Source organism: Cherax quadricarinatus, chromosome 10 (assembly GCF_038502225.1).
Source record: "Cherax quadricarinatus isolate ZL_2023a chromosome 10, ASM3850222v1, whole genome shotgun sequence".
NCBI lineage: Eukaryota > Metazoa > Arthropoda > Malacostraca > Decapoda > Parastacidae > Cherax > Cherax quadricarinatus.
Genome location: NC_091301.1, coordinates 44332750 through 44354723, shown reverse-complemented (window position 1 = coordinate 44354723; position 21974 = coordinate 44332750). Strand labels below are relative to the sequence as shown.

The following is a 21974-nucleotide window of genomic DNA, read 5'->3' as shown; positions in this document are numbered from 1 at the left end:
TTTTAAGGTATGATAAATTTTTGTAAAAAGAAAGCTTAGAAAAATTATGACAACTTAACATGCTAAGTTAAACATTTCAAATTCGTTAAAAGTTAGCTATAATAATATGGAAATAAATAGCTTAAGTTAACATTTTAGTAACTCTCACATTGGACTTACCTGAAGTTATGTTTGAGTTAAGAATAAATCAGTCAGCAGTTAGAGTTGGTGAATGATCATGCTAATTAACATGTAACTTTGATAACACTGACAACTATGCTAAATTCTCTAATAAATATTTTTATAAATACTTAGTATGATTATTATAGTAATTTTCTATTAATATATTACTTACTATGATATAGTTGCTTGTAACTTTATGGTTTTTATAAATATAATAAACAAGATTTTACTTAATCTCTCAACTTCAAATTTGTTCACACAGACTTCTGCACCAGCCTTCGTCGGGTGTGGACGTCTCTCTCTTGCCTGAGTATCAATGGCAATTTTCCCCCGTTCTCACTGGGACACTTGTCCTCATCCATTTTGCCCGCCGGGCACTCTACAGGAGGGGCACCTGTTCATCGGCTTACTTTAGCCAGCTCCATTTTTTCTGCTCTACGGAAAATTCTTTAATGGTCTTTGGTGGGAAGCCGGGTTACTGAACTCAGGTGGGGGTGTGGGCATCCCTCTCTGCTGGGGCTTGGCAAGGGGGTCCACTGGATCTACAGTAATTGGAAACTTCAAGTTTCTATCTCTATTTACAAAGGAACTTTTGTTCCTTTTCTCTCATTGCCCAGCCTTGGGCAACAATTTTTTCTCGTACCATCGAGAAACCGGGCTCGATATGGCTTATGCTGTCAGTGGCCCTGATAAACCCAACAAAGAAAGAAAGAAAGAAGAATCTGTTCACAATGTGTCTATTTCGCAACCGTAGGCACCAAGCTAGCAATCAAAATCCCAAACTCAAACACTCAGTCAAAAGACTACCTCAATGGGAACTACCCAAGCACTCTTATTTCTAGCCTCAGCAAACCCTACTGAAATCTCACTCATAATCAAAACACTAAAGAACATGACAGAAAACCTAAATAACTTACCACCACTCGTGTACAAAAGAGCTTCTCATGTGTTGTCACCTATTATTGCATCTCTTTTTAATAAATCCATTGAATCTTCCACCTTCCCATCCCTACTCAAGACAGCAAGGGTTACCCCAATACTCAAAGGAGGTGATCCAACTGAACTGAACAACGAAAGGCCAATATCAAACTTGTCCCTACTATCTAAAATCTTCAAAAAATGAATTCACAAAATACTTAACCCTTGTCAGTTTGGATTTAAACTGAATAAAAAAAGTACTAACAATGCAATTATACATATGCTTGAACTAATATTCTTGGAACTCAATAAAAATGAAATTCCCCTGGGACTTTTCATAGACCTACAAAAAGCAATTGATACAGTTGACCATGACCTATTGCACCTATAACTTGAACACTATGGGGTCAGAGGACACACTCTTGATTACTTAAAATCATATCTTAGCAATTTATTTATTTATGTCTTTGCAAACAGTACATTGAGATTTTGTATTTACAATAGTGGGTTGCAATGCAAAGAGAGCCTCTATTATGCCTAGGCATTATGTGCCGACTTAACATTATTGGCTTACAGACTACTTAACACTAAGGATTATATCATAGTTGTACAGTAGGATAGTAATTATTTCATAGTTGAACAGTAGATTATTAATTATAAGTGAATCTAATTTGTTTAAGACAAAAGATATATTCATATATTCAAAAATGCTTTTTGTGAAAACAATGATTCAATTATATTCCTGTCAACAATGGATAAAAGGTTCAAAGTGATTGTTGAAGGTATGATGTGGGAGTACATAAGTGAGTATGTGTGTACTGAGTATTTAGCATTTACTCTAGGGTGATTAAGTGGCTTTTGAGAAGTCTTAAATTGATTTTCAGACCGGGTTACTTTAACCCTTTGACTGTTTCGGTCGTATATATACATTTTACGTGCCACTGTTTCTGACATATTTATATGCATAAATTCTAGCAGCTTCAAATCAAGCAGGAGAAAGCTGGTAGGCCTACATGAGAAAGAATGGGTCTGAGTGGTGGGTGTGTATCCTGTGAAAAAAATCTGGGACTCAGTGGTGCATTGTGGGAACGCCATCTTGGTAGTCCATTTTCACCATGCCTCGCAGTAAGAAGTAGTACCTCACTCCTCGGCGGATTGGAGGTCTTTTGTTCCCAAGTGATAGCTCTAACAGCGGTGAAAGTGTCAGTGAAAGTGAATTCCATGGTTTTCAAGCGGGTGTGACCGAAAAAAGTGCCCAGGATAACATAATTAGTGATGAAAACCCAGATGACCCACGACCTTCCACCTCTGATGCTGGGCCGGCTCGTTCATGTTCACCTGTACCAGGACGAAAGAGGAAACTATTTGCCTGTGTAGAAGACTCAGATGTGAGCAGTGAAAGTGATAGTGATTTCAAAGCTATTGAAAGCAGTTCTAGTTGTGACAGTGAGGGTGAATATTCCACAGTGAATGGCAGTATATACGACATAGCATGCAGTCTGGTAGTGTCATATGCTGTTCCAAGGGGAAGGAGTAAATCTCGGAGCACATCCCGTGGCCCAACACCATGACCTGATAGTGAAGATGACAATATTGTTACGATGGGTATGAATGATGTGAGTGAGGCAGCAGGTGATGGTGATAGCAATGGTAGCATGAGTCATGTGGCACCAGCAGCGGGCCACGCTACTACTGATGCTGCTGACTCTGCACAACTACAACCAGCTTCACCCAACCCCACACTCCCACAACCTGCACAAACCACAACCACGTTTCAATATCCAGAACCCACCAGCAGATCGCATCTGGGATTGGCAAGGTAACGAGTTTGTTCCCAGTCCCCATGACTTTGATGAAACACAAAGTGGAATACGGCCATCGTGTACACTTGGGAACAATGCTACTGAACTGGAATGCTTTCAGTTATTCTTCGATGAACCCCTAATGGACATTATTGTCAGGGAAACCAACACATACTATGAGTACACCATGGCAAATACAATTCTCTCACCAAGATCACGGCTACACCAGTGGAAGGACACAACTGTGGCAGAGATGTACCTGTTTTTTGCCATAATAATGCTTATGCCACATGTGTATAAGCACACTGTCACCACATACTGGGCAACAGAACACCTGATTTCAACCCCAGGTTTTAGCGACATTATAGGTGTGAATCGTTTTTTGATACTGTTATGTATGTTACACTTTTCAGACAAAACAAAGCGTGACAGAAGCGACCCCTGACATTCGATGGCATCGACATTCGATAAATCCGACATTCGATGCATTTTAACGCAAAAATTTCGCCTCGACATTCGATGGAAAACCCGACATTCGATACGATTCATACGAGACGTGTCCACATGTGGCCTGAACTGCACCATGTGTGCCAGTGTTTACAAGCCAGCCAGTGTGCGCGCATCTAAGGATATATTCGGTACATTCCATATTATCCATATTATCACCGTTTTTGGTGCTTGTTTCTGCAAAATAAGTAACCATGGGCCCCAAGAAAGCTTCTAGTGCCAACCCTTCGAGAAAAAAGGTGCTAATGACTACTGAAATGAAGAAAGAGATAATTGCAAAGTACGAAAGTGGAGTGCATGTGTCGGAGTGCATGACGATTTGGTAAAGAAATTGCCTGCAACTAGTGGTGATGTGAGTGAATTTAAGGCCAGCAAAGATTGGTTTGAAAGATTTAAGAATCGTAGTGGCATACACAGTGTGGTAAGCCATGGTGAGGCTGCCAGTTCAAGTCCTAATGGAAGGGAATTCCCCTTCTAAACACTAACACCATCCACACTCTCCCCTCCTCCCATCCCATCAATCATCACCAGATCTTCATTAACCCTTTGACTGTTTACACCGTATAAATACATCTTACACTCCACTGCTTCTGACATATCTATACGCATAAATTCTAGCGGCTTCAAATCAAGCAGGAGAAAGCTGGTAGGCCCACATGTGAGAGAATGGGTCTCCATGGTCAGTGTGCACCATATAAAAAAAATCGGGGAGCCAGTGGTGCATTGTGGGAATGCCATTTCCGTTGTCCTTTTTCAGCATGCCTAGCGGTAAGAAATATGTGATTCCCCAGCAAATCTGGGACTCTTCTCTTCCCAAGTGATGCTCTAACACAGATGGAAGTGTCAGTGAAGATCAATTTCATGGTTTTGAGGAGTTTGAGACCAAAAGCAATGCCCAGGATACCAGAAGAATCAAGGAGGAGGAGGAAGGAGGAAGAGGAGGAAGGAGAAAGAAGAAGAGGGAGGGAGGGAGGGAGGGAGGAGAAGGAGGAGGAGGAGGAGGAGGAGGAGGAGGACGACGACGACGACGATCCCTTGAAGCATGGAAAACAGTTCACCCCATGACAGTGACAAGATAAGGGGAGATAACATCTGACAAGAGCTGACGTTTGATGAGTGTAAACGAGGGTGGAGGGAGGGTGCAGCTGATAAGGAAAGATTAAATGACCATCCCCCTCACTTTGTTTTTGCTGGTACACAAACATTTGTCTGTCTGCCAAGCTCCCTGTCTATCCGTCTAGCTCTCTGTCTCAGAGAGCCACAAGACTGCGTCATCACGTTTATTCACATCTTCAAGCAGAGTATAGCTCTTTGTCTGGATTTCTTGGGTTATCCTAGGTAATTTACACTATGTATACTTGTATTTATGTGTACCTGTGAGACAGAGAGACAGATTGAAAGAGAGAGAATGAGGGAGAAAGATAATTAGATAGAATGGAGGGGAAGCAGCATCCGACCCCATTGTTTTGACAGGCAGTAGGGGGAGTGAGTAATGAGACAATATGTCATTTTGACAGCTGCCGACTCCTGACTCAAAACAATTATAAGCCACACACTCGCACACAAGACAAGCTTGCTGTATGGAGATAATAGCAGTTATATGAAAGTATCTAGTGATTATATATGTGTGTATATATATATATTATAGAAACCAGAAGCAAGAAGGGAAGGCAGGAATGAAGGAAGAACATGAAGGAATGTAGGAAGAGAGGTAGGAAAGGAATGCAGGAAAGGAATGTAGGGAGAGGTAGGAAAGGAATGAAGGAAAGGAATGCAGGAAAGGAATGAAGGAAAGGAATGCAGGAAAGGAATGAAGGAAAGGAATGAAGGAAAGGAATGAAGGAAAGGAATGCAGGAAAGGAATGAAGGAAAGGAATGCAGGAAAGGAATGAAGGAAATGAATGCAGGAAAGGAATGAAGGAAAGGAATGCAGGAAAGTAGGAAGGAAGGAATGATGACACACGACCATTTACCTAGGATAACTACCTAACATAACTGCCTGCTAATACTTTGAAGAAAACTGCTCAGACGAGGTGTTTTGTCTTTGCACATAAAAAAGAAAGTCCACAAAAATGCACACACACTGGTTTTATGTATGAGGAGTGTAAAACACCATTGTGTATGAAAACATGTTTCAAAGAGTTCCACAAGCTGCAGAACTTCTAGGAATATGTCCAGTGACTGTACATTGGTATATATATTATAGAACAATAGTAATAAAAATTTTTTTGTATTGTTTGTTTTTGTAAACAATATATTGATAATTATGTTTGTATGCTTATTGTGTTGTATACAACGAGTGTATATATTTACATTGCACCTTACTTTGGTCTCATAGGCCACATAAGTTATGTGAAAAAATAAAATAGTGAAAAAAAACAAAAAACCTTCAAATACAAGTAAACTAAAGTTTACCGGGTGAGCGGCAGTCACCGCTGTTGTCATACGCGGCTCATTCTCTGCAAACTTCACAGCTCTATATCTCGGTAAGTACTAATGGCAAAATTTTTTTTTTTGGACTAAAACACTAAGAAAAATAATCTTAACATTTTCATAAGAAAAAATCATTTTTTTCTTAGAATATTTTGCGACATAGAATGACAGTTTCAGAAAGGGGCCTGCAACAGTCAAAGGGTTAACCCCTTGACTGTCGCAACCCCCCAATCCTGAGGTGTCTCCTGGTGTCGCAAAATTTCCAAAAAAAAAAAAAAATTATTTTTTCTTATGAAATGATAGAGAATCTTTCCCCGATTGTAATGACACCAAAAACACGAAATTTGATAAAAAAAACTGATGGAATTATGCTCTCGCAAAGTTAGCGACCTCGGCGATATTTACAAATCGGCGATTTCGCCCACTTTGAGCCCTATTTTCGGCTAATTCTGTTGTTCCAGTCGACCAAACTCATAGCTATTTCTTTAGAACTCCATTTTTTTCTATCGACTGAGTACAAGAAACTGCCCATTTACCGATTTCAACTACCTAATAATGTGGTCAGAAATTTGCAATTTGGCCAAATTCACGAAAATTAAAAAATATGACAATTTCAAAATAAGGTCCAGAATGAACAATGCAGACATTCCTGGCTCTAAAATAACATTTTTTTTGTTCATCAGTCATGTCTCCAGGCCCCTCTGATATTACTCTTGCTTTCTATTTTGAATTTTTATTCAAACAAAAAATAGAAGGCTTACTATTATACAGACTACTGCAATACTGTAATAATTGTATAAATAACATCAACCCATTCATGACTGCATATTAGAATAGCTAGTTGGACATTTATTGGACAATGACATCATTTGTTTACTTTTGAACATTGGCAAAAATCAAACATTTCCCCTACTTTGAGCTCCATTTCTAGGTTCTTTTTATAGTAAAATCAATCAAAATCACCTCTATTTCTACAATATGTTTTCCCTTCTATCAAATAAGACCAAGAAAACGAGAATACAACCATAAATACTATACGAAAATAGACCACAAAGTCGGCATTTTAATTAAAAAAAAAACTGTCGGAGTTTTTTTTTCCTCATTATGCACTGCGTGCTCCAGGATTTTTTTTATATGGTGCACACTGACCACACAGACCCATTCTCTCACATGTGGGCCTACCAGCTTTCTCCTGCTTGATTTGAAGCCACTAGAATTTATGAGTATATATACGTCAAACACGGTACCTCGTAAGACGTATATACATGGCCGCGACAGTCAAAGGGTTAAAGGTAAGTGTCACTTATTCTATTGTTATTGTTGTTATTGTAATTATTCTATTGCATTAAACTTAATATTTCATGTGGTAAAATTTTTTTTTTCATACTTTTGGGTGTCTTGCACGGATTAATTTGATTTCCATTATTTCTCATGGGGAAAATTAATTCGACTTTCGATATTTTCGACATTCGATGGCTCTCAGGAACAAATTAATATCGAATGTCGGGGGTCCACTGTATTATATACTGATAACTGGTACACAAGCCCCATACTCAGTGATTTCTTGTGAGTAAACCTGACAGGTGTGTGTGGCACAGTGCATGGTAATCATAAACTTATGCCAAGGTTCAACGCTGGCACTCGCAGAGGTGAGGTGCAGGCCTTTGCTGCCAATGACATCATGGCATTTCGGTGGCATGACAAACGTGATGTCACATTGTTGACAACAGTTCACCGAAACGAAATGGCACACACTGGCAGGCACAATAGAGAAACAAATGAACTCATTCTAAAACCTGTAGCTGTCATGGACTACAACCTAAATGCTTATAACATATGCAAGTTGAGGACCAACAACAAACCAAAATATGGTGAATTTTATTTGTCACTCATCAGACAAATAATCGCCAAGTACCAAGAAGCAACGCCTGCAATAGACCAGCGCCCACAAAATTACCAACACATGCCATCTCGTTTGAGGCCTGGTGATCACTACCCCATACAACTGCCTCCTACTGCTTTCAAGAAAAGTGCTCAGAAGAGGTGTTTTGTATGTGAACATACCACAAAATGCCCACAAACATGCAGAGACACTCGTTTTATGTGCGAGGAGTGTCAAGTGCCACTCTGCATATACCCATGTTTCAAAGAGTTCCACAAGCTGCAGCAGTTCTAGGAAAGTGTTCAGTGACTGTACATATGTATATATATTATGGAACAATAGTAATAAACAAGCTTTGTACACAATCTAATAGTGATAATGTTTGTTCCGTTATTGTGTTGCAAACAATGAGTGTACATTTGAACAATGCACCTTACTTTGGTCTCACAGGCCACATAAGTTACTAAGAAAAGAAAAATATTGGAAAATACAAGAAACCTTCGAACTGGAGTAAATAAAAGAATATCGGGAGGGTGGCATTCGCCGCTGTTGCCATATGCCGTTCATTTTCTGCCAACTTTGCGCCTCTGTATCTCTGTAAGTACTAATGGCAAAAAATTTTTTTTGGGCTTAAAACACTCAGTAAAATAATCCTAACATTTTGGTAAGAAACAATAATTTTTCTTTTCGAATATTTTGCGACACAGAATGAGTTTCAGAAAGGGGCCTGCGACAGTCAAAGGGTTAATATCTTCTGGTAATGAATTCCATATTTTGGAGCCCTTTATGTGCATAGTTTTCACACAGTGTGATATGGACACAAGATATATAAATCTGTGTCTTGTGTTGTGGTCATGTGTCCTGTTAAGGTTGGTGAGAAGTTTGAGTGGAAGGTTTATATTTGCGTGTATTGTTCTGTGTATGAAGTAGGCACATGAATAAGTATGGATGTTCGTAACCCTGAAACTGTCCAAACGTAGATCTACATTTTTTCAACATTTGAAAGTACGTAAAAAAAGTAGATCATCTTTTTCTTTTACATTTGAAAATGTGTAAAAAACTTTGATCTACGTTTTTTTTTTTTTTATATTTGAAATACGTATGTAACAGAAACATAGATCTACTTTTGGAGCACTACGCATGTGAACATAGATCTGCTTAGACAGTTTAGGGGTTAATGGTGAGCAGATTCAGACTTTTGACAATTGGTGGAGTATGCTGGCAGGAGTGGGAATTTGTTATCATTCTTACTGCTGCCTTTTGCTGGGTTATTAGGGGTTTTAGGTGATTGGATGATGTTGATTCCCCCCATGTACAAATTCCATATGTAAGATAAGGGTATATGAGTGAATGGTACAGTGCCAGGAGAGCTGATTGTGGAACGTAGTACCTTATCTTTGATACTTTGATAGTATGCCTAGAATCTGGAGATTTTCTTGGTGATTTGTTGTGTGTGTGTGTCTGGAACTTAAGGCTACTGTCAAGGTGGATATCTAGGAATTTTCCCTCTGTGAGTCTTGTGACTGATGATCCGTTTAGCATTATGTTAATTAGATCATTTGCAGCTTTGTTTCCAAACTGGGTAAGTTTATTAGTCATCATCCCGGCAGATATTTTCTGCAATTTGGCATTGACTGTGTTTGTTAGTATGACTGTGTTTGGGTGGAAAAAGACATATGTAGTGTCATCTACAAATAATATGGGTTTGAGTAGCTGTGATGCATTTGGTAGATCACTGATGTAGATGAGAAAGAGAAGTGGTCCAAGGATGCTTCCTTGTGGGACTCCTACTGTGATTGGTTGGGTGGAAGAGTTTGCATCATTTGCATACACATATTGAGTTCTGTTACTAAGGTATGATTTTAGGTAGTTGAGGGGGTGGCCTCTGATACCATAGTGCGTTAATTTGTAGTACAGCAGTTCATGGTCGACTGTATCGAAAGCTTTACGTAAATCAATGAAAATGCCCAGCGGGACTTCTTTCTTTTCGGGTGCGGTATATATTAGTTCTAGCATGTGTATGATAGCATCATTTGTGCTTTTATTATTCCTGAATCCAAATTGACAAGGGTTTAATATGTTGTGTGAGACGAGGTAGGAACAGATCCCTTTATGAATTAATTTTTCAAAGATTTTAGAGAGCAGTGGTAAGTTAGATATTGGTCTATAGTTATTCAAGTCAGCTTGGTCACCTCCTTTGTGGATCGGAGTGACCCTCGCTATTTTGAGGATTGTTGGGAAGGTAGATGATTTAATGGATTTGTTAAAGAGCGTTGCAATAATTGGTGACAATACTTGAGAAGCTTTTTTGTTCATAAAAGCAGGCAAGTTGTTTATGTCTCCTGCCTTGTTTTTAAGGGTGTTTATGATGAGCGTAACTTCTATGGGGTTGGCTGGAGCTTGGAATAGCATATTTGGGTAGGTACCTATGAGGTAGTCTGATGGAAGGGTGTTTGCACTTGGTATTTTGTTCGCTAGATTTTTTCCTATGGTGGAGAAGAAAACAATGAGCCTGCCGTTTTAGCTGGTTTGAGTAGGGGTTCATCTGATTTTGTTAGTTTGATTGTTTTGTTTTTGGATAACTTTTTAGTTCCAAGAATTTCAGATAAGAGTTTTCCAGGTTTTCTTCATATCACCTTTGATGTTATGTAATCTATGTAATCTTAAGAAGCAATCAAGGACTGGAATCATAACATGCACACTTGTCTGAGTAAATACCTTGATTTCCAAGACGACAAAACCGAATAAGATAAATTGTCTGATGCAGTTATAATAAACAGTCCACACATTCCTAGTGAAATAACCGAAGATTAGTGCAAAGAAACTGCTATCAGGATAATACAGGACCACATAAAAGTTATCGTGCAAAACAATGAAATCAAAGAAACATGTTTGTTAGGAAAACAAGGTAGTAAACACAGTATCATGATCAGACTTCATTCATATGATAAAAGAAAGGACTTAATTAAATCAGCAATTACAGTGAAAAATGGAGTGTTCATCAACGAGTGTCTAACGAGAAAACGTCAAAATCTTCTGTTCAGGCTGAGAAAACTTAAACAGGAAAACAAAATACATCAGTGTTTCACTCGAGATGGGAAAACATTAGTTAGAAAAACTTCAACAGGACAACAATACACCATCTCAAATGAACATGATTTCTCTACCTTCCTTAGAAAAGCTGACATTTCTGTAACAGATTAGACGAGTGTCCTTAACACATAAATTCAGTACGTGTGGTGCATAGAGTGTACGTTACTATTACATTATTGTGCATTATTATTATTTTTTTTTTCTTTTACTAGCTAACACCAGCTACCTCAAATACTTTTACTTTTACATTGCTATTAATTGCTCATAATTTTGTGTTGCAAGTCAAATCTTACTCCAAATTAATTTTTTTCATGGTTACTACCTGTCCATTTAATTCTGTTTACCGCTACTTTTTTAGTCCCTTTTATATTGTGTGAGCAATGAGTGTATATTCCAATTACATTATTGTGTGAGTCCCAAAACTATCTTTTGCTAGCTAGTACCAGCTACCTCATATTTTTCTACTTTTTATAGTGCAATTAATTGCTCAACTTATTATACATTACAAATCAGATCTTACTCCCAAATCAATATTATATCATAGTGACTATCTGTCCATTGAACTTTGTTTACCATTACTTAATTTAGTCCCTTATATATTTTCTCTTTTATTTTACATTTATATAACTACCTTAGTTCATATATTCACAATTGCTAAATTAATGAAGGTGCTATTCTCAGGTGCTAAAGTGTAATAAGTTCACTATTTTGCCATTATATCATAGTGACTATCTGTCCATTGAACTTTGTTTACCATTACAGTGGAACGTCAAAAATCGAACTGCTCCCAACATAACCAATTATGTAAGTGTATTTTTGTAAGTACTTTTATAAGTGTATTTTTGAGGGTCTGAAATGGACTAATCTAATTTACATTATTCCTGATGGGAATAAATTCATTCGGTAAAGACACTCGAACAGCCTTCTGGACTGAAGAAAGTCCGATATTAGAGGTTCCACTGTACTTAATTTAGTCCCTTATATATTTTCTCCTTTATTTTAGCTTTAAATAACTTCCTCAGATCATATAATCACAATTGTTAAAATAATCAAAGTGCTATTCTCAGGGGCTAAAGTGTAATAAGTTCACTATTTTGCCATTAAAATACTCCAGGTGCTATTGACTACCTCAGGTGCTACTGATTTTGCTTTTAATACATTTTTTTATTATTATATTCATTAGCTCCTTTATTTTAGCTGTAAATATCTACTGTAGTTCATAAACTCACATTTGTTAAAATAATTAAGGTGCTATTAGATGCTTAAGTGTATAACTGAATTATCTATTCTGTAACATTCCCTTTTTCTTTCAAATTTTTACAAGTTTTAGATTAATCACGGAATCTTAGTCATCAGTCTAGTTGCAGATTCAATATAAATCTTATATCAATATATTCTGAAAATCTAGTTTGTAAAATTACTGTCATCCTATGATTACAGGCATAGATCCTGATGTAAACTTTTTACTAAATGAAATACACAAATCAAACAGTAACTGTAATTACTATACAGCAGACCAAGCAAAGACATTACTCAGTGCAAACAATAACATAATCATCTTTAACTACAATGTCAGATCCTTGAGCAAACATTATGACGACCTCAGAGCATTAATCAATTCCCTTTATTCCAATATGTCAATCATCACACTCACAGAAACCTGGCTTAAGCCTGATATTACAGATTTCTATACCATTCCTGGCTACATGGCCATACACAACTGTAGAACAGACCAGCAAGGGGGAGGAACAGCTATATACTACTCAAATCAACTCGAATGTATCAATAAATCTTGCACAAGGGACAAACATGAAGAATATATCATAGCCAAATTTAAATCAAACAACCTGCAAAAACCCCTCACAGTTATAAACATCTACAGAGTACCACAGTCAAACATTTATCACTTTAGTGAAAAACTAGGAAACATGTTACTGATGCACACATGAATAAAGACCACCTGCTACTAACAGGTGATTTCAACATAAACATACTACACGACCAGGACCCACAAGTAACCGAATTCACAAACACAATGAGTAACTGCCTGTTGCTACCAGCAATATCCAAACCTACAAGAATCTCCGAGACAAGCATCTTCTTAACCCTTAAACTGTCCAAACAAATTTACGTTCGCATGTGTAGTGCTCCAAAAGCAGATCTACGTTTTTTACATATTTTCAAATATAACAAAAAAAAAAAAAGTAGATATAAGTTTTTTTTACACGTTTTCAAATGAAAAAAAAAGAAAAGAAGATCTACGTTTTTTACATACATACTTTCAAATGTAGATCTACATTTGGACAGTTTAAGGGTTAATAGACCACATCTGGACAAACACCATATCCACTTTAAAATCAGGCATAATAACAGACAACACTACAGACCACTACCCAACCTTTCTCATAACTAATCTGGGCAAACTGCCACCAGACATTACTAAAGTAACCTTCAGACTACATAACGAGACAGCAGTTAACAACTTAATAGCAGTTATGAATAACATCGATTGGCAAAATGAGCTCAAAACATACAGATATGAATGAATGTATAAATAATTTTCTAAAAAAAAGCCCAATGCCTCTATAACAGACATTGCCCCAGAAAAACTAAACAGATCACAGTAAAGAGACTGAATAATCCCTGGCTAACACCAAGCATCCTCAAGTCCATTAACACAAAGCACAAATATGAAAAACAATATAGAATGGATCAAATAACTAGAGAACAGTCGAAAAGTTACTCGTCAGCACTTACCAGCCTGATAAGAAGGTCAAAAAAATTGTATTTTGAAAATAGATTACATAACATCAAAGGTGATATGAAAAAAACCTGGAAAATTTTTATTATTTTTATTATCACACTGGGCGATTCCCACCAAGGCAGGGTGGCCCGAAAAAGAAAAACTTTCACCATCATTCACTCCATCACTGTCTTGCCAGAAGGGTGCTTTACACTACAGTTTTTAAACTGCAACATTAACACCCCTCCTTCAGAGTGCAGGCACTGTACTTCCCATCTCCAGGACTCAAGTCCGGCCTGCCGGTTTCCCTGAATCCCTTCATAAATGTTACTTTGCTCACACTCCAACAGCACGTCAAGTATTAAAAACCATTTGTCTCCATTCACTCCTATCAAACACGCTCACGCATGCCTGCTGGAAGTCCAAGCCCCTCGCACACAAAACCTCCTTTACCCCCTCCCTCCAACCCTTCCTAGGCCGACCCCTACCCCGCCTTCCTTCCACTACAGACTGATACACTCTTGAAGTTATTCTGTTTCGCTCCATTCTCTCTACATGTCCGAACCACCTCAACAACCCTTCCTCAGCCCTCTGGACAACAGTTTTGGTAATCCCGCACCTCCTCCTAACTTCCAAACTACGAATTCTCTGCATTATATTCACACCACACATTGCCCTCAGACATGACATCTCCACTGCCTCCAGCCTTCTCCTCGCTGCAACATTCATCACCCATGCTTCACACCCATATAAGAGCGTTGGTAAAACTATACTCTCATACATTCCCCTCTTTGCCTCCAAGGACAAAGTTCTCTGTCTCCACAGACTCCTAAGTGCACCACTCACTCTTTTTCCCTCATCAATTCTATGATTCACCTCATCTTTCATAGACCCATCCGCTGACACGTCCACTCCCAAATATCTGAATACGTTCACCTCCTCCATACTCTCTCCCTCCAATCTGATATTCAATCTTTCATCACCTAATCTTTTTGTTATCCTCATAACCTTACTCTTTCCTGTATTCACCTTTAATTTTCTTCTTTTGCACACCCTACCAAATTCATCCACCAATCTCTGCAGCTTCTCTTCAGAATCTCCCAAGAGCACAGTGTCAACCTGGAAAACTCTATCTGAAATTCTTGGAACTAAAAAATTATCCAAAAACAAAACAATCAAACTAACAAAATCAGATGAACCCCTACTCACTCCAACCAAAACAGCAAACAGACTTAATGTTTTCTTCTCCACCATAGGAAAAAATCTAGCAAACAAAATACCAAGCACAAACACCCGTCCATCAGACTACCTCATAGGTACCTACCCAAATACGCTATTCCTAACTCCAACCAACCACAATGAAGTTACGCTCATCATAAACACCCTTAAAAACAAGGCAGGAGACATAAACAACTTGCCTGCTTTTATGAACAAAAAAGCTTCTCAAGTATTGTCACCAATTATTGCAAAGCTCTTTAACAAATCCATTGAATCAGCTACCTTCCCAACAATCCTCAAAATACCGAGGGTCACTCTGATCCATAAAGGAGGTGACCAAGCTGACTTGAATAACTATAGACCAATATCTAACTTACCACTGCTCTCTAAAATCTTTGAAAAATGAATTCATAGACGGATCAATTCCTACCTCGTCTCACACAACATATCAAATCCTTGTCAATTTGGATTCAGGAATAATAAAAGCACAAATGATGCTATCATACACATGCTAGAACCAATATATACCGCACTTGAAAAGAAAGAAGTCCCGATGGGCATTTTCATTGATTTACGTAAAGTTTTCGATATGTCGACCATGAACTGCTGTACTCCAAATTAATGCACTATGGTATCAGAGGTCACTCCCTCAACTACCTAAAGTCATACCTTAGTAGCAGAACTCAATATGTGTATGCAAATGATGCAAACTCTTCCACCCACCCAATCACAGTAGGAGTCCCACAAGGAAGCATCCTTGGACCACTCCTCTTTCTCATCTACATCAGTGATCTACTGAATGCATCACAGCTACTCAAACCCATATTATTTGCAGATGACACTACATATGTCTTTTCCCACCCAAACACAGTCATACTAGCAAACACAGTCAATGCTGAATTACAGAAAATATCTGCCTGGATGATGACTAACAAACTTACCCTGAACACTGATAAAACCTATTTCATTCAGTTTGGAAACAAAGCTGCAAATGATCCAATTAACATAACGCTAAATGGATCATCAGTCACAAGACTCACAGAGGTAAAATTCCTAGGTATCCACCTTGACAGTATTCTTAAGTTCCAGACACACATACAACAAATCACCAAGAAAATCTCTAAGACTGGAAGCATACTACCAAACATAAGGTACTACGTTCCACAATCAGCTCTCCTGGCACTGTACCATCCACTCATATACCCTTATCTTACATATGGAATTTGTGCATGGGGATCAACAACATCCAATCACCTAAAATCCCTAATAACCCAGCAAAAGGCAGCAGTAACAATGATAACAAATTCCCACTCCTGCCAGCATACTCCACCAATTTTCAAAAGTCTGAATCTGCTCACCTTAATTAAGAACATCCATACTTATTCATGTGCCTATTACATACACAGAACAATACACGCAAACATAAACCCTCCACTCAACCTTCTCCTCACCAACCTAAACAGGACACATAACCACAACACAAAACACAGATCTCTTTTTGATATACCTCCTGTCCATATCACACTGTGTAAAAACATATGCACATAAAGGGCCCCAAAATATGGAATTCATTACCAGAAGATATTAAAGTAACCCAGTCTGAAAATCAATTTAAGACTCTTCTCAAAAGCCACTTAATCACCCTAGACTAAATGCTAAATACTCAGTACACACTTACTCACCTATGTACTCCCACATCATAACTGAAACAATCACTTTGAACCTTTTATCCATTGTTGACAGGAATATAATTGAATCATTGTTTTCACAAAAAGCATTTTCAAATATAAATATATCTTTGTATTATACAAATTTTGATTCATTTATAATTAATATTCTACTGTACAATTATAAAATAATTACTATCCTACTGTACAACTATGATATACTCCTTAGTGTTAAGTAGTCTGTAAGCCAATAATGTTAAGTTGGCCCATAATGCCTAGGCATAATAGAGGCTCTCTTTGCATTGCAACCCACTACTGCAAATACAAAATCTCAATGTACTGTTTGCAAAGACATAAAATAAATAAATAAATAAATAAAATAAATAAATAAAATACAAATTTTTAGATGATCTTATCAGGCTGGTAAGTGCTGACGAGTAACGTTTAGACTGTTCTCTAGTTATTTGACCCATTCTATACTGTTTTTCATATTTGTACTTTATGTTAATGGATTTGAGGATGCTTGGTGTTAGCCAGGGATTATTCAGTCTCTTTGCTGTGATCTGTTTAGTTTTTTGGGGGCAATGTTTGTTATAGAGGCTTTGGGCTTTTTTTTAGAAAATTATTTATACATTCATTCATATCTGTATATGTTTCAAGCTCATTTTGCCAATCGATGTTATTCATAGTTGCTATAAAGTTGTTAACTGCTGTCTCGTTATGTAGTCTGAAGGTTACTTTAGTGATGTCTTGTGGCAGTTTGCCCAGATTAGTTATGAGAAAGGTTGGGTAGTGGTCTGTAGTGTTGTCTGTGATTATGACTCATTTTAAAGGGGATATGGTGTTTGTCCAGATGTGGTCTATTAAGGAGATGCTTGTCTCGGTGATTCTTGTAGGTTTATATATTGCTGGTAGCAACAGGCAGTTACTCATTGTGTTTGTGAATTCGGTTACTTGTGGGTTCTGGTCGTGTAATATGCTTATGTTGAAATCTCCTGTTAGTAGTAGGTGGTCTTTATTCATGTGTGCATCAGTAATCATGTTTCCTAGAGTTCACTTAAGTGGTAAATGTTTGACTGTGGTACTCTGCAGATGTTTATAACTGTGAGGGGTTTTTGCAGGTCTTTTGATTTAAATTTGGCTATGATATATTCTCTATTGATGCATTCAAGTTGATTTGAGTAGTATATAGCTGTTCCTCCCCCTTGCTGGTCTGTTCTACAGTTGTGTATGGCCATGTAGCCAGGAATGGTATAGTCATCTGTAATATCAGGCTTAAGCCAGGTTTCTGTGAGTGTGATGACTGACATATTGGAATAAAGGGAATTGAGTAATGCTGTGAGGTCGTCATAATGTTTGCTCAAGGATCTGACATTGTAGTTAAAGATGATTATATTATTGTTTGCACTGAGTAATGTCTTTGCTTGGTCTGTTGTGTAGTAATTACAGTTGCTGTTTGATTTGTGTATTTCATTTAGTAAAAAGTTTACATCAAGATCTATGTCTGTAATCATAAGATGAGAATAATTTTACAAAATAGATTTTCTGAGTAAAATATTATAAGATTTATATTGAATCTACAACTAGATTTATGAATAAGACTCTGTAATTATTCTAAAACTTGTAAAAATTTAAAAGAAAAAGGGATTACAGTGGAACTTCTACTTGTGAGTTTAATCTGATCCATGACCTTGCTCACAATTGGATTTGCTCGTTTGCAGAGTCAATTTTCCTCATTTAAATTAATTGAAATGCAATTAATCCGTTCCAGTGGAATTCTGTACTTCAATAATTTCGCTAATATCAACTCTAAGACTTATTTATCTATCTCACTAGATGGCAGTAAACACTGCCATCTAGTGATGGCCTTCTGAAGCCATCTATTATTATTACTATTATGTAGTACATTATTATTACATATGTATTATTATTATACGTATTACAGGTCCTCCATCACAAATCCGACATCATTGGGACCTGTAGTGTGCCGAATTACTGAGTTTGCTGGATTACAGAGTGGTTAGGTTAGAATACACTTAGTAAAATTAACCAACTTGACTTACATAAAATTCATTGAACATCGGCAAAAATCGAATATTTCCGCTGCTTTGAGCTCAATTTCAAGATACTTTTCTTCATGAAAACAATCAAAATTATGTCCATTTCTGTAATATATCTTCCATTCTATCAAATGAGACCAAAAAAACGAGAAAACAACCATAAAAACCATGCAAAAATATACAGCAAATAGGCGGCTAATGGCTGAGAAGTTAACTCTCTTATTTATCATCTGTCTTTTTTATTTTTGTTGTATGTTAAGAAGCATCTTTCCATCATACATTGCCCAAGTTTCAATAAGACAGCCCAACAAACAACCGAGAAAAAAAAAAATATTTACCAAAAATCATATATGGCAAGCCCAAGCCAGGTACTGGAAATAAGTCACTTTGTCTGACTTTTTTGGGTTATCCTAGGTTCTCCATACATACACTGCTATGTATGATAATCTATGTAACTGTATTTGTGTATACCTGAATAAACTTACTTATTTACTTACTTCTAGTCTGTCGACTGAGTACAAGAAACCGCCCATTCACTTATTTCAACCACCCAATATAGCGGTCAGGAATTGGCAATTTGGCCGATTTCACACAAATTTCAACAGATGCCAATTTCAAAATAGGGTCCAGAATAAACAATGCAGACATTCCTGGCATTAAAATAACATTTTCTCTGTTCATTAGTCACGGCTCCAGGCCCGTCTTGCTTTCCATTTGGAATTTTTATTCACAAAAAAAAATAGAAGATTTACTGTTATGCAGACTACTGCATTATTGTAATAATTGTATAAATAATGTCAACCCATTCTTGACTCCATATTAGAACTTGGACTGGCAGGCGGACAGGTATTGGATGGTGACGTCATTTGTTTACTCCTGAGCTTCGCTAAAGAATAGAACATTTTCACTATTGTGAGCGCAATTTCAAGGTACTTTTCGTCATGAAAGCAATTTAATAATAATAATAATAATAATAATAAATGATAACAATAATAATAATCCAAGGTAGTAGGTTGGTAGACAGTAACCGGCCAAGGAAGTACTACCGTCCTGCCAAGTGAGTGTAAAACAAAAACCTGTAATTGTTCTACATGATGGTAGGATTGCTGGTGTCCATTTTTCTGTCTCGTAAACATGCAAGATTTCAGGTACGTCTTGCTACTACTTCTTACACTTAGGTCACACTACACATACATGTACGAACATATATACATATATGTACACACCCCTCTGGGTTTTCTTCTATTTTCTTACTAGTTCTTGTTCTTGTTTATTTCCTGTTCTCTCCATGGGGAAGTGGAACAGAATTCTTCCTCCGTAAGCCATGCATGTTGTAAGAGGTGACTAAAATGCCGGGAGCAAGGGGCTAGTAACCCCTTCTCCTGTATATATTACTAAATGTAAAAGGAGAAGCTTTCGTTTTTCCTTTTGGGCCACCCCGCCTCGGTGGGATACGGCCGGTGTGTTGAAAGAAAGAAAGAATAATAATAATAATATCTTTATTTACTACACGTACATGTACAAGGTATACAGGCCTAGCCGACATCAGTGACATATTACTATATAGAAAGCCGCTTGTTATGCAGAGTATTTCAAGCAAATTAGGTCAGTGTCCCAGGATAACACCCACACCAGTCGGCTAACACCCAGGTACCCATTTACTGATGGGCGAACATAGACAACAGGTGTAAAGAAACACGCCCAATGTTTCTACCCTGGCTGGGAATCGAATATTTACCAAAAATCACATATGGCTAACCCAAGCCAGGTCTGACTTTTTTGGGTTATCCTAGGTTCTCTACACATATGCTGCTATGTGTGATAATCTAAATAGAGAAAATAACTGTTTTGTTTCTGGTTTATGGTGCAGTACGAGTGTATATCACAGTTAGCCCTGTGCTACACTCCGTTTTCTCTAATATAAGCCCCCAAGACAGGGATAGGAGAATGGTATTTGTATACCATATCCTCTTCATAACTCTGTCGAACTGCGCGGTGTTATGACAAATATTATTTATTCTGGAGTATTTAACATGTTTTATGTTATTTATATTGTTTATTATGTCATAGTAGATCAGTTGTGATAGGCAGATAAACTGTGGTGTTGATATTAGCATAATAATAAAGCATATTCTCCTGCATCATTAGACTGAGTTCATGGCAACCGACAGTGGCTTCAAAGCCACCTTATCTTTAATGGATAATGTACTGTGTCGGTGCTTTACATAATGAGAAGCATTTCTGTTATTCATTGGAACCATTGGTACAGAGAGCCTTCACGGCGTGCATAACGGAGATAAAACACCTCAATTACTGGGAGCGCTTGAGGTTCCTGAACCTGTATTCCCTGGAATGCAGGCGGGAGAGATACATGATTATATACACCTGGAAAATCCTAGAGGGACTAGTACTGAACTTGCACACGAAAATCACTCACTACGAAAACAAAAGACTTGGCAGACGATGCAACATCCCCCCAATGAAAAGCAGGGGTGTCACTAGCACGTTAAGAGACCATACAATAAGTGTCAGGGGCCCGAGACTGTTCAACTGCCTCCCAGCATACAAAATGGGGATTACCAACAGACCCCTGGCAGTCTTCAAGCTGGCACTGGACAAGCACCTAAAGTCGGTTCCTGACCAGCCGGGCTGTGGCTCGTACGTTGGTTTGCGTGCAGCCAGCAGCAACAGCCTGGTTGATCAGGCTTTGATCCACCAGGAGGCCTGGTCACAGACCGGGCCGCGGCGGCGTTGAACCCCGAACTCTCTCTCTCCAGGTATGGCTAGGGTTAAAAGCAAGCAGGTTATAACAATGAATGGAGAAAAAGAAACTGGAATGACTTATGCAGCAAGTAGTGCCACCAAACAATGCCAGCAGGTTTGTGTGGCGACCCTGGAAATTTGAAATTATGCTAGCCAAAATAAGTGCCGAATAACTGAAGGAATCGAATAACTGATTGCTGGATTTGTGATGGCAGACCTGTATATTATTATTCTTATTGTATTATATTATTATACGTACTATTATTATTATACATACTATTATTATTATTATTATTATTATTATTATTATTATTATTATTATTATTACAATGTAAATTTGTAATTTTTATTCACACAAGAAATATAAGATTTACTGTTATGCCTTATTGCAATAATTGCATAAATAATGTCAACCCATTCACGACTGCATATTGGACATAGCCAAAGCAATCGAACATTTCTCCTGTGTTGAGCTCAATTTCAAGGTACTTTTTGTCGTGAAAGCAATCAAAATCATATCTATTTCTGTAATATATCTTCCATTCTATCAAATAAGACCAAAAAAAAGAGAATACAACCATAAAAAGCATATGAAAATATAGCTAAGGGGTTGCTAATTGCTGAGAAATGAACTCCATTATCTATGCTTAGATTTCTTTCATTTTTGGTGTACATTAAGAAGCATCTTTCCATCACACATTGCCCAAGTTTCAATAAGATAGTCCA

General features: G+C 37.6%; 1 protein-coding gene and 1 long non-coding RNA gene across 2 annotated transcripts in view; one reads left to right on the top strand and one right to left on the bottom strand.

Moving 5' to 3' along the window:
- Positions 1-21974, bottom strand: part of LOC128688052 (stress-activated protein kinase JNK-like) — a 1031745-nt gene that overhangs the window by 59075 nt on the left and 950696 nt on the right.
- Positions 4389-21974, top strand: part of LOC138852521 (uncharacterized) — a 52597-nt gene continuing 35011 nt past the window's right edge. The window contains exons 1-2 of the long non-coding RNA XR_011391849.1: positions 4389-4727; positions 11560-11601. This is a non-coding gene — a long non-coding RNA (uncharacterized lncRNA). The remainder of the gene's footprint in view (positions 4728-11559; positions 11602-21974) is intronic.